We start from the raw sequence: 12,161 nt of genomic DNA, 5'->3' as shown, positions 1-12,161 counted from the left end.
TTGTTAAATAGGTTTTAATCCAACTCAGCCTAATCTGGTCTCCTTTTTCCTTTCCCGTAGCAATGCAAAGCCAGCCTTGATATGGAGTGGACCATGCGAGTAATTGGAAAATTCTGCAGTTAGTTGAATTCTCTATCTTGTTGGTGCTACCTACATGCGTGTTTGGTTGCTCCCAAGGCTGAAGAGAGCTTAAAGCAGAACAACAAATAAAATATTCAAACACTATTTGACTGGCGCTCCAGAATGTTTTATTTGTCTTGTTATTGAAGAATGCCTATATTTTTGTACATAATCAAAAAGAATAATTTTTGCTTTTTATGCCCTCTACACATGTTTCCCCACTTTGAATTCAGTGGTTCTTCAGGAGGTAAGTATGCATATCTAGCTATTGTGAACAAGAAAAAAGGAAAAGAAAGAAAAAGAAAAGAGGTTCCATTTTTGAAAAAGAAGGACAATTCTATTTTTTATGAGAATAAAAATAAATGAAGGTATTAACCAACTTAATATGCTGATTTGGACAGACATGATAACTGAAAAATCATTGAAGGTTGGGACTGACACAGCGCCTTGGATATTATGCATCCTTTTAGCCATAAATAAATCAGATTATTGTCACTGACGGTCTCTTTCATAACCAATTTATACCAAAGGTGAAAGCTCTGAATTGAAACAGATATATAACAATCAAAAAAGTCTTACTGGTCAAATATTTTCTTGTGGCTCATAGGTGATAATTAAATTGTTGCTGAAAGCCACTACACAGTCATCGAGAAAGAGCTCTTGTCTGTTAAAGACGCGGTTCAGGTATGGCAACATCATTTGCTTGGGGCTAAACACCAGGTCACTGTTTACACTGACCACCGTAACCTGCAGGACCTGGCCTCATTTAAGTGCACCAGTAGTCGGCAAGTCTGTTGGCATTTGTTTTTCTCAGCTTACGACTTTGTTATCAAACATCGTCCAGGCACTGCACATGGTAAAGCATACGCTCTTTCCCCTATCCCCGGGGGCAATTCCGTTCAGATCTTTCCTGAAACACTCTTGGAAAAGAAACACTTTGTCTGTCTATGTACACCTCCAGCAGATTTACTGTCTCAAATTCGCCAATGGGTCACCACATATCCAGAACAACTATGAGATTGGGAGACAGAGTTACACGAATGCTTACCATTCATACAGGGAAAGCTTTACTTACCTACACCAGACACACGCATTTTAGCATTAGAGTGGTCTCATGATGCAGTCATAAATGAACACCCCGGCATAAAAATGTACAGTAGCCTTGCTTCAGCAAATTGATATGATATGATATGGCATTTGTAACGTGCCTATACACAAGTGTTTTAAGGCGCGACTAGGCAGGGGGGTGACAAGGGGAGAACAGACAACGATCCTACTACGCCAGGTGTCATTCAGATCACACAGTGCAAGGGTAGGGGACTGGGAAAAAGTGCAAGGGGAAGGGGAGAGGGGAAGTGCAGTCCATGGTTAGTAGAATACAAGATAAATAATAGGGCCAGCTGGTGGCAAGTGCAAGGTAAGTGCCGGGAGAAGGGGCTGTAGGATACAGAGACAGTCCCGTAGTGCAGGTAGGCAGTGCAGGGAAAAGTGGCAGGGCCAAGGACCGAGATCGGTGAGTGGCCAGTTGCAGATTCAATGCAGGTTCAGTTATTTTAGCAGGGGAGAGAGGGAGAGAAAGCGGAGGCAAAGAGGAAGGTTTTGAGGTGCTTCCGGAACCGGAGATGGTTCTCCTCAAGTTTCAGGGAGGCAGGAAGGCTGTTCCAGAGGGAGGCCCCTGCTGCGGAGAGAGATCTACCCGCAGCTCGTTGCTTGGAGAAGCGGCTGACCCTGAGGTAGTTGGAGGTGGATGAGCGAAGAGCTCGAGAAGGAAGATATTTAGGAAGAGAGAGTTGAAGGTATTTTGGCCCAAGGCCCCAGAAGGCCTTGTGGACAATGCAGAGGGTTTTGAACTTAATCCTCGCGGCCACTGGGAGCCAGTGTAGCGATTTCAGTCCTCGAGAGATACGGTCCCTGGGCTTGAGGACAAGGACAAGTCTCGCAGTCCTGTTCTGGATGAGTTGCAAAGGGCGGAGAGTAGAGGCAGGAAGATTTAGATAGAGGCTGTTACAGTAGTCCAGCTTCGAGAGAACCAGGGCTCTGGAGACAGTGAGCTTCTGGGGGAAGGAGAGGAAAGGAAGGATACCTCTGAGGAGGTGTAGCTGGTAGTGTGACTTCTTAGAGACGTTAGATATGTGTTGGTAGCCCTCCATGCACAAAGATGCAGTATCTTATGTGGCTTCTTGTTCGGTGTGTGCCCTATGTAAAAATAGAAAGGATCGCCCCCTAGGACTATTACAACCCTTACCGCTCCCGTTAAGAGCTTGGCACACTATTACTATGGTTTTTGTCACAGACATGCCTCGAGTAAAAGGTTTCGATACGGTGTGGGTGGTGGTCGACTCCTTCACGAAAATGGCTTGTGTTGTTCCCTGCACCGGTATACCCACTGCTCCTGCCCTAGCTGATCTGTTTTTTCATCACATCTTTTGTCACTTTGGGCTACCTTCCATCGTGGTATCGGACTGAGGTTCTCAGTACACCTCACGGTTTGGGCAATCACTTACCAAATTGCTAGGGGTTGGCATGTGTTTCTCATCCTCTTATCACCCTGAGACAGACGGGCAGACAGAACTTATCAATCAGACCATGGAACAATACCTACAGTGTCTTTCCTTGCAACACCAGCAATCTTGGTACCAAGTACTCCATTTAGCTGAGTTTGCCTACAATATAACGCACCTCACTCATCCACAGGTTATTCACCTTTTTCTTCTCTGTATGGCCAACACCCTTGCATCCTGGTCTCCCTTTTCTCCCCCTTCTGTCGAACTCTCCTCACCTGAACCGCCGGAATCGCTGTCGGGGTCCTGCAGACGCCGTCGGAGTAGATAATCCTTCTCCTTTTTCCGATGAGCTTGCTTGTCACGGAGGGAGGCCACCGTGACCGCTGAAGAGAACAGCTGTCCGAGGACCTCCCTTCCGGAACCAAGCCGAAATAGGGGGAAAAACCCCGAATGGGGAAAAACCCTTGGACTCCTCTGGTCTGTAGCCCGGAAGGCGTAGCTCCAGCAGAAAGTAGACTTTCAGATGGGTAGGAGGTAGATAGTAGACTGGATCTGTATGCGTAGCTGAAGGCAACAATGCAGCTGAACAGGGGAGTCCTGTCGTGGGAGCAGGAAAACCCACCAGACAAGGCCGCAAGCGGGGCAAGGACCGGAGGAGAGGTAAGCAAAGGAGAAAGGCGCCAGGCAAGTAGCGGGGAGAGAAAAGAAAGCGCAGGGAAAGGGGCGGCACCTATCCGCGGGGACGGAGCCGCAAGAGAAGAGAAACAGAAACCGCCGAGGCGCGGTGGCAGCAGAGAAAACTGGAGGGGAGAGAAAGCAAGAAAGCAAGAAGAACACTCGCTGGAGGGCACGAGTGACTAAGCCTGGACAGAGTGAGGCAGGAGCGAAGAAACCTGGAAGAGCGAAAGCTTCCAAAGGATACTTGCAAAGCAGGGACCGCTGGGCCGGGAGAGTAGATATACTCCCAGCGGCCCCGCGCTACAAGGAGAAAAAAGTAACAGAAACAAAGGAGGGACTAGTACCTCCCGTACCTACGTCCCAAAACCCAGCGCGGAAGAAACCGCCAGTCGGAACGTCTGCGGGTGACAGTATGCCCCCTTCCAGTCCGCACCACCCCAGGTTTCCCCGGTGCAGGCGGTGGAACCTGGCGAGCATGCGAGGAGCATGCACCTGAGAAGCAGGTTCCCAAGAGTCCTCCGACTCCGGATAACCCTTCCAGGACAAAAGGTATTCCAACCTCCCTCGGTAGAATCTAGAGTCTCTAATGTTGGAGACCTCAAATTCTGCTTGATTAGGTGTCTGTGAGGGAGTGTGTCTGGGCACTGGTCTGTGATGAGAATCGGAATAGAAAGGTTTAAGGAGAGACGAATGAAATACAGGGTGAATGCGATTCAGAGAAGGAGGCAGCCGAAGACGGTAAGCAACAGGATTGATCTTGAGAAGAATGGGAAAGGGACCCAGAAAGAGAGGGGAGAGTTTAGAGGGCCTTGTCCATCTGGGTAAAAACCGAGTGGACAACCACATCTTGTCGCCTGGCTTCCAATCTGGACATTCTTTGCGGTGTTTATCTGCTCCGATCTTCGATCGTCTCCTGCTGTTCTCTAAACTCCGCAATGCCGTGGCATGGGCATCCTTGATCTGATCCAATACCTCTTCGGCCGCTGGGGAGCTGGTGAAACTGGGAACCTCAGGAAGAATGGACTTAGGGTGGACCCCATAAGTACAAAAGAATGGCGAGAGACCAATGGCAGCGTGCCTGGTATTGTTATACGAGAATTCTGCAGTAGGCAGTAGAGAAACCCAATTGTCTTGATGCTGAGTGACGTAACATCTCACGTATAGTTCGAGAGTAGCGTTCAGACGTTCCGTCATCCTGTTGGATTGGGGATGGAATCCCGAAGAGAGTGCTCTCTCAATCCCCAATCGGTTACACAGGGCTGTCCAGAATCTCGAGGTATACTGACTACCCCGATCAGAGATGATCTTGTCAGGTAAACCGTGAAGTCTGAAGATGTCTCGTGCAAACACCTCAGCCATCCTGGTGGCTGTAGGAACACCAGAAAAAGGAGAGAAATGTGCCATCCTGGAGAACGCATCCACCGTGACCATGATGCAGGTACAGGACTCGGATACCGGTAGGTCTACAATGAAATCCGTAGAAACCAACCCCCAGGGGCGAGTAGACATCTCAACTTGGGTGAGTAACCCCAACGGTTTCCCTGTAGGATATTTAGACTGAGCACAAATAGGACAGGTCTTCACAAAGTCCAGGGTATCTCTTCTCACGGTGGGCCAGGAAAAATTTCTCGAGATGAGCTCCAGGGTGTTGATACCCCCGCGGTGACCTGCAAGGCGAGAAGTGTGACACCAATCCAGAATCTTCTTCCGCAGCATGCCTTCCGGAACATACAGTCGTTTCTTGAAGAACAGCCAGCCGTCCTTCTCCTGGTAAGGAGAGTCGGAGTGTAGCGGTAATTGGGGAAGTTCCTGAACCACAGCGGCTTTAACCTCTTGTAGGAAAGAGCTAACAAGGGCCAATATCCGGTTGCGATGAAACATGGGTTCAGCGGATAACAAAGCCCTTTCCTTGCTGGAGTCCTTGCGGGAAAGGGCGTCTGCCAGACGGTTTAGTGACCCAGGAATGTAAGAAATCTGATAATCATATTGCGAGAAAAGATAGGCCCAACGTGCTTGCCTGGAATTAGAACACTCCATTTCCTGGAGGGCTTTCAGGTTCTTGTGGTCAGTCCTGATAAGGAAGGGATGTCGGGCCCCCATGAGCAGATGGCGCCATTCGTTGCAAGCCAATTTCATTGCCAACACCTCCTTTTCTAGGACAGAATAATTCAATTGACTGGGTGAGAGTGTCTTGGATAAGTAAGCTACCGGATGTTCCACTCCACCGACAGCCTGAAGTAGTACCGCTCCGATGGCAATTGCGGAGGCATCGGTCTCCAGGATGAAGGGCTGAGTTTGGTCCGGGTGTCGGAGAATCGGAGCTGAGCAGAAGAGATGTTTGAGCAACTTGAAACTGTTCTCGGTATCGGTTGACCAGCGGAACCGCGAGGCCTCCTTCTTGAGTAGGCGAGTGATGGGGTACACCACTTCCGAGAAGTTGGGGATGAACCTTCGGTAATAGTTGGAGAGTCCCAGGAACCTCTGCACCTCTCGGACAGAAGTGGGGGCGGGCCATTCGAGAATGGCCTGAACCTTCCTTTGATCCATGTCTATTCCTTCTTCTGATAACTTGTAACCCAGATACTGCACAGAAGGTATCGCAAATTTGCACTTCTCGGCTTTAACCAATAGCTCGTTCTTCTGTAGACGTTCAAGAACTTGAGTGACATGAACGATGTGTTCCTGTAAGTTTGAGGAGTAGACCAAGATATCATCCACATAGATGATGACAGAAGTGGAAAGCATGTCGGAAAACATTCTGTCCATAAATCTTTGGAATGCTGCAGGAGCGTTAACCAGTCCAAATGGCATCACCTTATACTCGTACAGGCCGAATGGAGTGCGGAATGCCATCTTCCATTCGTCACCTTTGGAGATTCTGAGCAGATGGTATGCGTTTCTGAGGTCGAGTTTGGTAAAAATTCTGGCTCCTTGTACAGCCTCGATGATATCGGAGATCAATGGCATGAGATAACGATCTCGGATAGTCACCTTATTTAGACCTCTGTAGTCTATACAGGGTCTAAGTTCAGTGGAATCCCTTTTCTTGATGAAAAATAAGGGAGCCCCTGCAGGGGATTTCGAAGGCTGAATCAGCCCATTCGTCATATTTGTGTCCAAATAGTTACGTAACACAAGCTTCTCCGTAAGTGTTAAAGAGAACATTCTGCCAAAGGGAACTAGTGCATTGGGTACCAGATCTATGGTACAGTCCTCGGGCCGGTGGGGTGGCAGTTTGGAGTGAAGGCTTTCTTGGAATACTTCAGAGTATTTCAAACAAAAATTGGGTAGTGCAAAACCCCCACACAGTTGGAGGTGTGAGCCGTAATAGATTGAGGGGCCTTCTGACTCTTCGGTGGAAGAGAGTGTTCGGTGCAGTATGCAGAACAGAAACTCAGCTAGTTATTTGTCCAATCGATTTGGGCATTGTGTCTGCGAAGCCATGTGATCCCCAAAATAATTGGAAAATGTGCAGCCCGGATGATGTCGAACCTTATCACTTCCGAGTGCTGAAAAACTGTTAAGGATAGCTCTTCAGTGGTATGGATGAGTCCGGATGATAGTGGAGAGCCGTCAACTCCTTCTATCTTCTGACCTTCCCTCCGGGGTATCCTGCGTAGACCGACCTTATCGGCCCATAGGGTATCAACGAAGTTTCCTGCTGCTCCGCAGTCCAATAATGCGAGAGTCTCCACCTTCTCGCCTTCTATCATGATGATAGCTGAAACTACCATGAGTCTGGAATCTTCCTCGGAGTTAGAAGAAGAAACAGTTAGAGAAACATAGGGACGAGTAGACAGAACTGGAAACCCCCGGACACTAGTCCCTATTGATGCCGAGGGTGATCGTTTCCCTGCCTCTTGTTAGGCAGTTCTGTGCAGTCTTTTAGAAGGTGTTGATCCGACCCACAGTAAGCGCAAAGTCCTTTTTCTCTTGTTCGCCGTCTTTCGGCAGCAGTCAGAGGTGCTCTTGTGAAGCCAATCTGCATCGGTTCCTCTGAAGCGGCAGCGGGAGAACGACTAGGGGGAGAGTATGTCCGAGAATCCGGGAGGAATCCTGAGCCTCTTTGTTTGCGTCTTTCCATCTTCCTTTCCTGTAGGCGATACTCGATATGTAGTGCAGCAGTTAGCAGGTCCAAGAAAGTAGGTGAGCGAGTAGATCTGGCTAACTCATCCTTAATCTCATCTTTTAGACCCCTTCTGAAAATGGCATACTGTGCCGGTTCTGGCCAGCCTGCGCCAGAGGCTACTGTTTTGAAAGCAGAGATATATGACAGGACGTCCAAAGAACCTTGCTTTACATCCAACAACTCTTCAGAAGCAGTAAATGACAACTCTGGGCGTTCGAAAGTCTGTCTCAGAGAATTTTGGAACGCTGCGTAATCTTGGAGAATGGCATTGTTGCCTGTGACTAGGGGAGTGGCCCAGGTCAGAGCGTTGCCTGTCGTGTTCAAGATTAGGAAGCCGACCTTCGCTTGGTCTGTAGAGAAAGTGCGGGGTCGGAAAGTAAAGTAGACGGTACACGCCTCTAGGAATTCCTTCACTTTCTTGGGGGCACCATCGAATTTTCCTGAGGATAGTGTTGTAGGTGGTAGTTCTGGAGGAGGAGGTTCCCGGGCGGATACCATTTGTCTAAGGAGGGCGTTCTCAGCTTTGACTCCCTGAAGCTCCTGAGACATGGCTTGAATTGCCTTCCAAAGTTCTTGCACTTGCCCTTCGGCTGACATGGTGTCTTTCTTTGGCGTTGCAATCTGTGACAGTTTAAGTGCCTGGTCTCCCTTTTCTCCCCCTTCTGTCGAACTCTCATCACCTGAACCGCCGGAATCGCTGTCGGGGTCCTGCAGACGCTGTCGGAGTAGATAATCCTTCTCCTTTTTCCGATGAGCTTGCTTGTCACGGAGGGAGGCCATCGTGACCGCTGAAGAGAACAGCTGTCCGAGGACCTCCCTTCCGGAACCAAGCCGAAATAGGGGAAAAAACCCCGAATGGGGAAAAACCCTTGGACTCCTCTGGTCTGTAGCCCGGAAGGCGTAGCTCCAGCAGAAAGTAGACTTTCAGATGGGTAGGAGGTAGATAGTAGACTGGATCTGTATGCGTAGCTGAAGGCAACAATGCAGCTGAACAGGGGAGTCCTGTCGTGGGAGCAGGAAAACCCACCAGACAAGGCCGCAAGCGGGGCAAGGACCGGAGGAGAGGTAAGCAAAGGAGAAAGGCGCCAGGCAAGTAGCGGAGAGAGAAAAGAAAGCGCAGGGAAAGGGGCAGTGCCGATCCGCGGGGACGGAGCCGCAAGAGAAGAGAAACAGAAACCGCCGAGGCGCGGCGGCAGCAGAGAAAACTGGAGGGGAGAGAAAGCAAGAAGAACACTCGCTGGAGGGCGCGAGTGACTAAGCCTGGACAGAGTGAGGCAGGAGCGAAGAAACCCGGAAGTGCGAAAGCTTCCAAAGGATAGTTGCAACGCAGGGACCGCTGGGCCGGGAGAGTAGATATACTCCCAGCGGCCCCGCGCTACAAGGAGAAAAAAGTAACGGAAACAAAGGAGGGACTAGTACCTCCCGTACCTACGTCCCAAAATCCAGCGCGGAAGAAACCGCCAGTCGGAACGCCTGCGGGTGACAATCCTCCCCTTCCCAGAGTTGACTCCCACACTACAACCCTCTGTTTCTTCTTGCATAGGGAATTTAAGGGACATACACATACAGACTTTAATACACATTCCAGAATCACAGGATTTAATTTGCAGGTCGGCCGATAAGAAACGTACAGCATCCCCCAGTTACGCTGTAGGGGATAGGGTATGGCTCTCCACTAGGCATCTCCCGATACCGGGCTGTTGGAAACTCTTGCCCATTTTGTTGGTCCATACCGGGTGACTAGAGTCATCAACCCTGTGACTTACAGACTTTCATTACCCATCTTCTGGCATATTGACCCAGTATTTCATACTTCATTCCTCAAACCATGTCCAGACAAGATGCGTATTGTTTTGCCACCTTCACCACTGTTGAAAGGCACCTCCGAAGAATACAAGGCTAGCGGTATTCTTGGTTCTCGTGTCATTCAGGGTCGCTGCTACTACCTAGTAGATTGGCTGGGTTATTGTCCAGAGGAAAGGTCCTGGGAACCCGCTAGTCAGGTCCATGCACCACTGTTAGTTTCTCATTTAAATAGGGACTATCCACTCAGCCCACAAAGTTGTGTGCCCTTGGGGGGGTCTGTCATGCACTCCTCGCAACAGCATGGATCCCGGAACTCCTCCCATTCACCTGGTCTGGCGGTATCTCGGGGGTGGCGTGGATCGCAGATCACATCCGCTCCTGTGCCCTCTTAGCCTCCGAGAGCACGCTGCATGCTGTGGCGTCCCTGGTGCCTGCTTCCCTGATCACGCTGGGGTTTACCCTGGTGTCTGCAGGCACGCAGAAGCACATTCATTCATCGCGAGAGCTCATTGGGCACAATGCTTCACAGGAGAAGGTCACGTGAACCGATTAGCGGTCACGTGACCGGTCACGTGACCAGGAGGGCAGTCACATGACCCAGAAGAACCCTATAAAAGAGCTCCAGCCCTCTCAGTCAGTGCTTCTCAACTGTTCCTTCGGCGAGTAGCGTTTCTGTGCTCCTCGTACTCATGTTTTTGGATTTCCTGGATTCTTGACCTTGTTTTGCTTCTGGATCATCTCTCATTGGATTTGTCCCTTGTACTGTATTGCTTCCTCCCCACCTTCCCATCTCTGAGGACACTCCTACCTTGCTCTCCACTCCTTTAGGGGGAACATTTAGGTTTCAAGCTGCCACCGGATACCCCTAGGGTAGGTGTTCTTTCTGTCTATCGTTTTGTGCTAATATTAGTTTCCTTGTTATTGCCTGCTAACCCTTCTCTCTTCCTTACAGCCATCGGGACCCTGTGTTTCCTGTTCCTGCCTACCACCTGTGGCCTCAATAACCGGTCAGCGAGTTGATAGCTCTTCTCTGACTGGTACTTGGGGACGGAGGTATAATAATCTTTGTGGACTTCAGATCGTGACATCTGGCAGCCGATAGGGCAAGGGATTTCTGCAATTAGATTATGGATACTTAGGGGAGGAGAGAAATGCATCTATTTCAAATGACATGTGAAGTTTCAATTTTGGTAACCTGAGAAAGTTACATGACAACTTTCTGTAATTTGCAACTAAATACCTTAATATATATATATATATATATATATATATATATATATATATATATATATATATATATATATATATATATATATATATATATATATTTATATATATATATATATATATATATTTGGATTCAGCTCCTTGTGCCACACTTATGGGGTAAGTCCCATTTGGCATCATGTTGCACGTGTGAGCTATGAACTTTTGCCCTTTATGCGAAAGGTATAATAGTTAGAAATGTGAAACTTTATATTCTAATATCTAATTTAATCATCCGTCCCCTCCTCCATTTCTGAATTCCTGAAATTTTCAGGGAAGCCCAGATCACTTTTTAGCTAATAACGTGACTTACAAAAATCAAATGTAGGCACAAATGATATCACAAAATCCCATTGCTATCAGCTTTCATATGGCACCTGTCCCACGTCTGTAGTTATTACAGCTCAGAAGTTATTACAGAATAGGGAATTTGCAATTTAATTCAAACAACACATAAATAACATATATAAGTTCAGTTTCCACTTCTTAGAAATCACGTGCTATAGAGCATCTGCTCCAGTCACTGGGATCATTGTTTGCTTGGGCTGCAAGAAAGTCATCAGCCCTCTGTTCCTCTGAGATCTTAATGGATGTTGAAAGGATTCATGGTTCACCTCTGCCGTGTGACCTCATAAGACCATACTAGCATTTGCCATGTGCCTCCTGTTATTGGAATTTCACAGCAGTTTCGATCTTAAAAGTTTTTGTTTTGAAGTATTTTCCCCAACTCAAGCCGGGTCTGTTCAGCTGGTGCATTGTAAATCTTTTTGCGCCCAAGCTTCACAGAGATTTTCCTTCTAGCTACAGAACAAGGCAGGCACCTGTGATGGGGGAAGGCATTTGACGCCTGCGCAGTTACAAATTAAATGCATGGTTTCCTGAGAGAGCTAAGAGATTCACCTATTGCATCTGAAAGGAAATACAAAATTTGCAATGTGAGATGTATTTTTCATTTATGTGTACCCTCTTATTTACTTCAATCAGTGACATTCTGCTAAAATTGTTTATGCAGATCTGAATCATTGTGCTTCTCATGTTTTACCCCAAAGTCTGTTTAAATTGGCAGCTGAACACTTTCCTCCATGTATTCATTCAATGTTACAGAATGCACAGTTCTGGACATTGCAGTTGCATTCATTTTTTTCTTCAATGGAGAACTGAAAGTGAAGCACTGTGGTTTCTTTGCCATTGAACATGTGTATTTTAAGATAATATCACTTTTTCCGCAATATGGGTTTATTTACACATGATTCTCGTTTTACTTGTAAAACGACAGACTCAGCATTTACTACTGTCAATTTCTCTTTCAATGTGCCTTTTCCATCAGACTACCAATTTGTTGCCTTTGGAGGGAAGTCTGGTCTTTCTGTTCATTTTCCTGGTGCTTCCATTAGTCCCCACATACTGGCTCTTTGACCTGGGTCACTCGTAGGAAAGAGCAAGAGAGAGTGAAGTTTTTCTTTCTTTACTTTCCATGGAGCACATCTGCTCCTTTATCCATCCTGAGGTAGTGGGCACCCCTCTGGCTCTTTGGTTGGGTGGAAAGGATTAGACTCCCCCTCCTTTCTTCAATCCCCTTTCCCATGTTCCTCCCTAGGCTGGAAATTGAAGGAGTTAGTTGTTCTGGAGATAGGACGAAACAAAGAGGTTCAGTATTT

At 47.8% G+C, this 12,161-nt stretch overlaps 1 long non-coding RNA gene across 1 annotated transcript in view; it reads left to right on the top strand.

Annotated features, from left to right (window-relative positions):
- The window catches only part of LOC138481613 (uncharacterized), a 131,817-nt gene extending 131,624 nt beyond the window's left edge, over positions 1–193 (top strand). Inside the window, exon 3 of the long non-coding RNA XR_011274283.1 lies at positions 61–193. This is a non-coding gene — a long non-coding RNA (uncharacterized lncRNA). The remainder of the gene's footprint in view (positions 1–60) is intronic.
- Positions 194–12,161: the final 11,968 nt, after the last annotated feature.

Source organism: Ambystoma mexicanum, chromosome 5p, assembly GCF_040938575.1.
Source record: "Ambystoma mexicanum isolate Mex_15411 chromosome 5p, UKY_AmexF1_1, whole genome shotgun sequence".
Taxonomy (NCBI): domain Eukaryota; kingdom Metazoa; phylum Chordata; class Amphibia; order Caudata; family Ambystomatidae; genus Ambystoma; species Ambystoma mexicanum.
The sequence above is the reverse complement of the archived record's forward strand: the minus strand, read 5'-3'. Positions and strand labels throughout refer to the sequence as shown.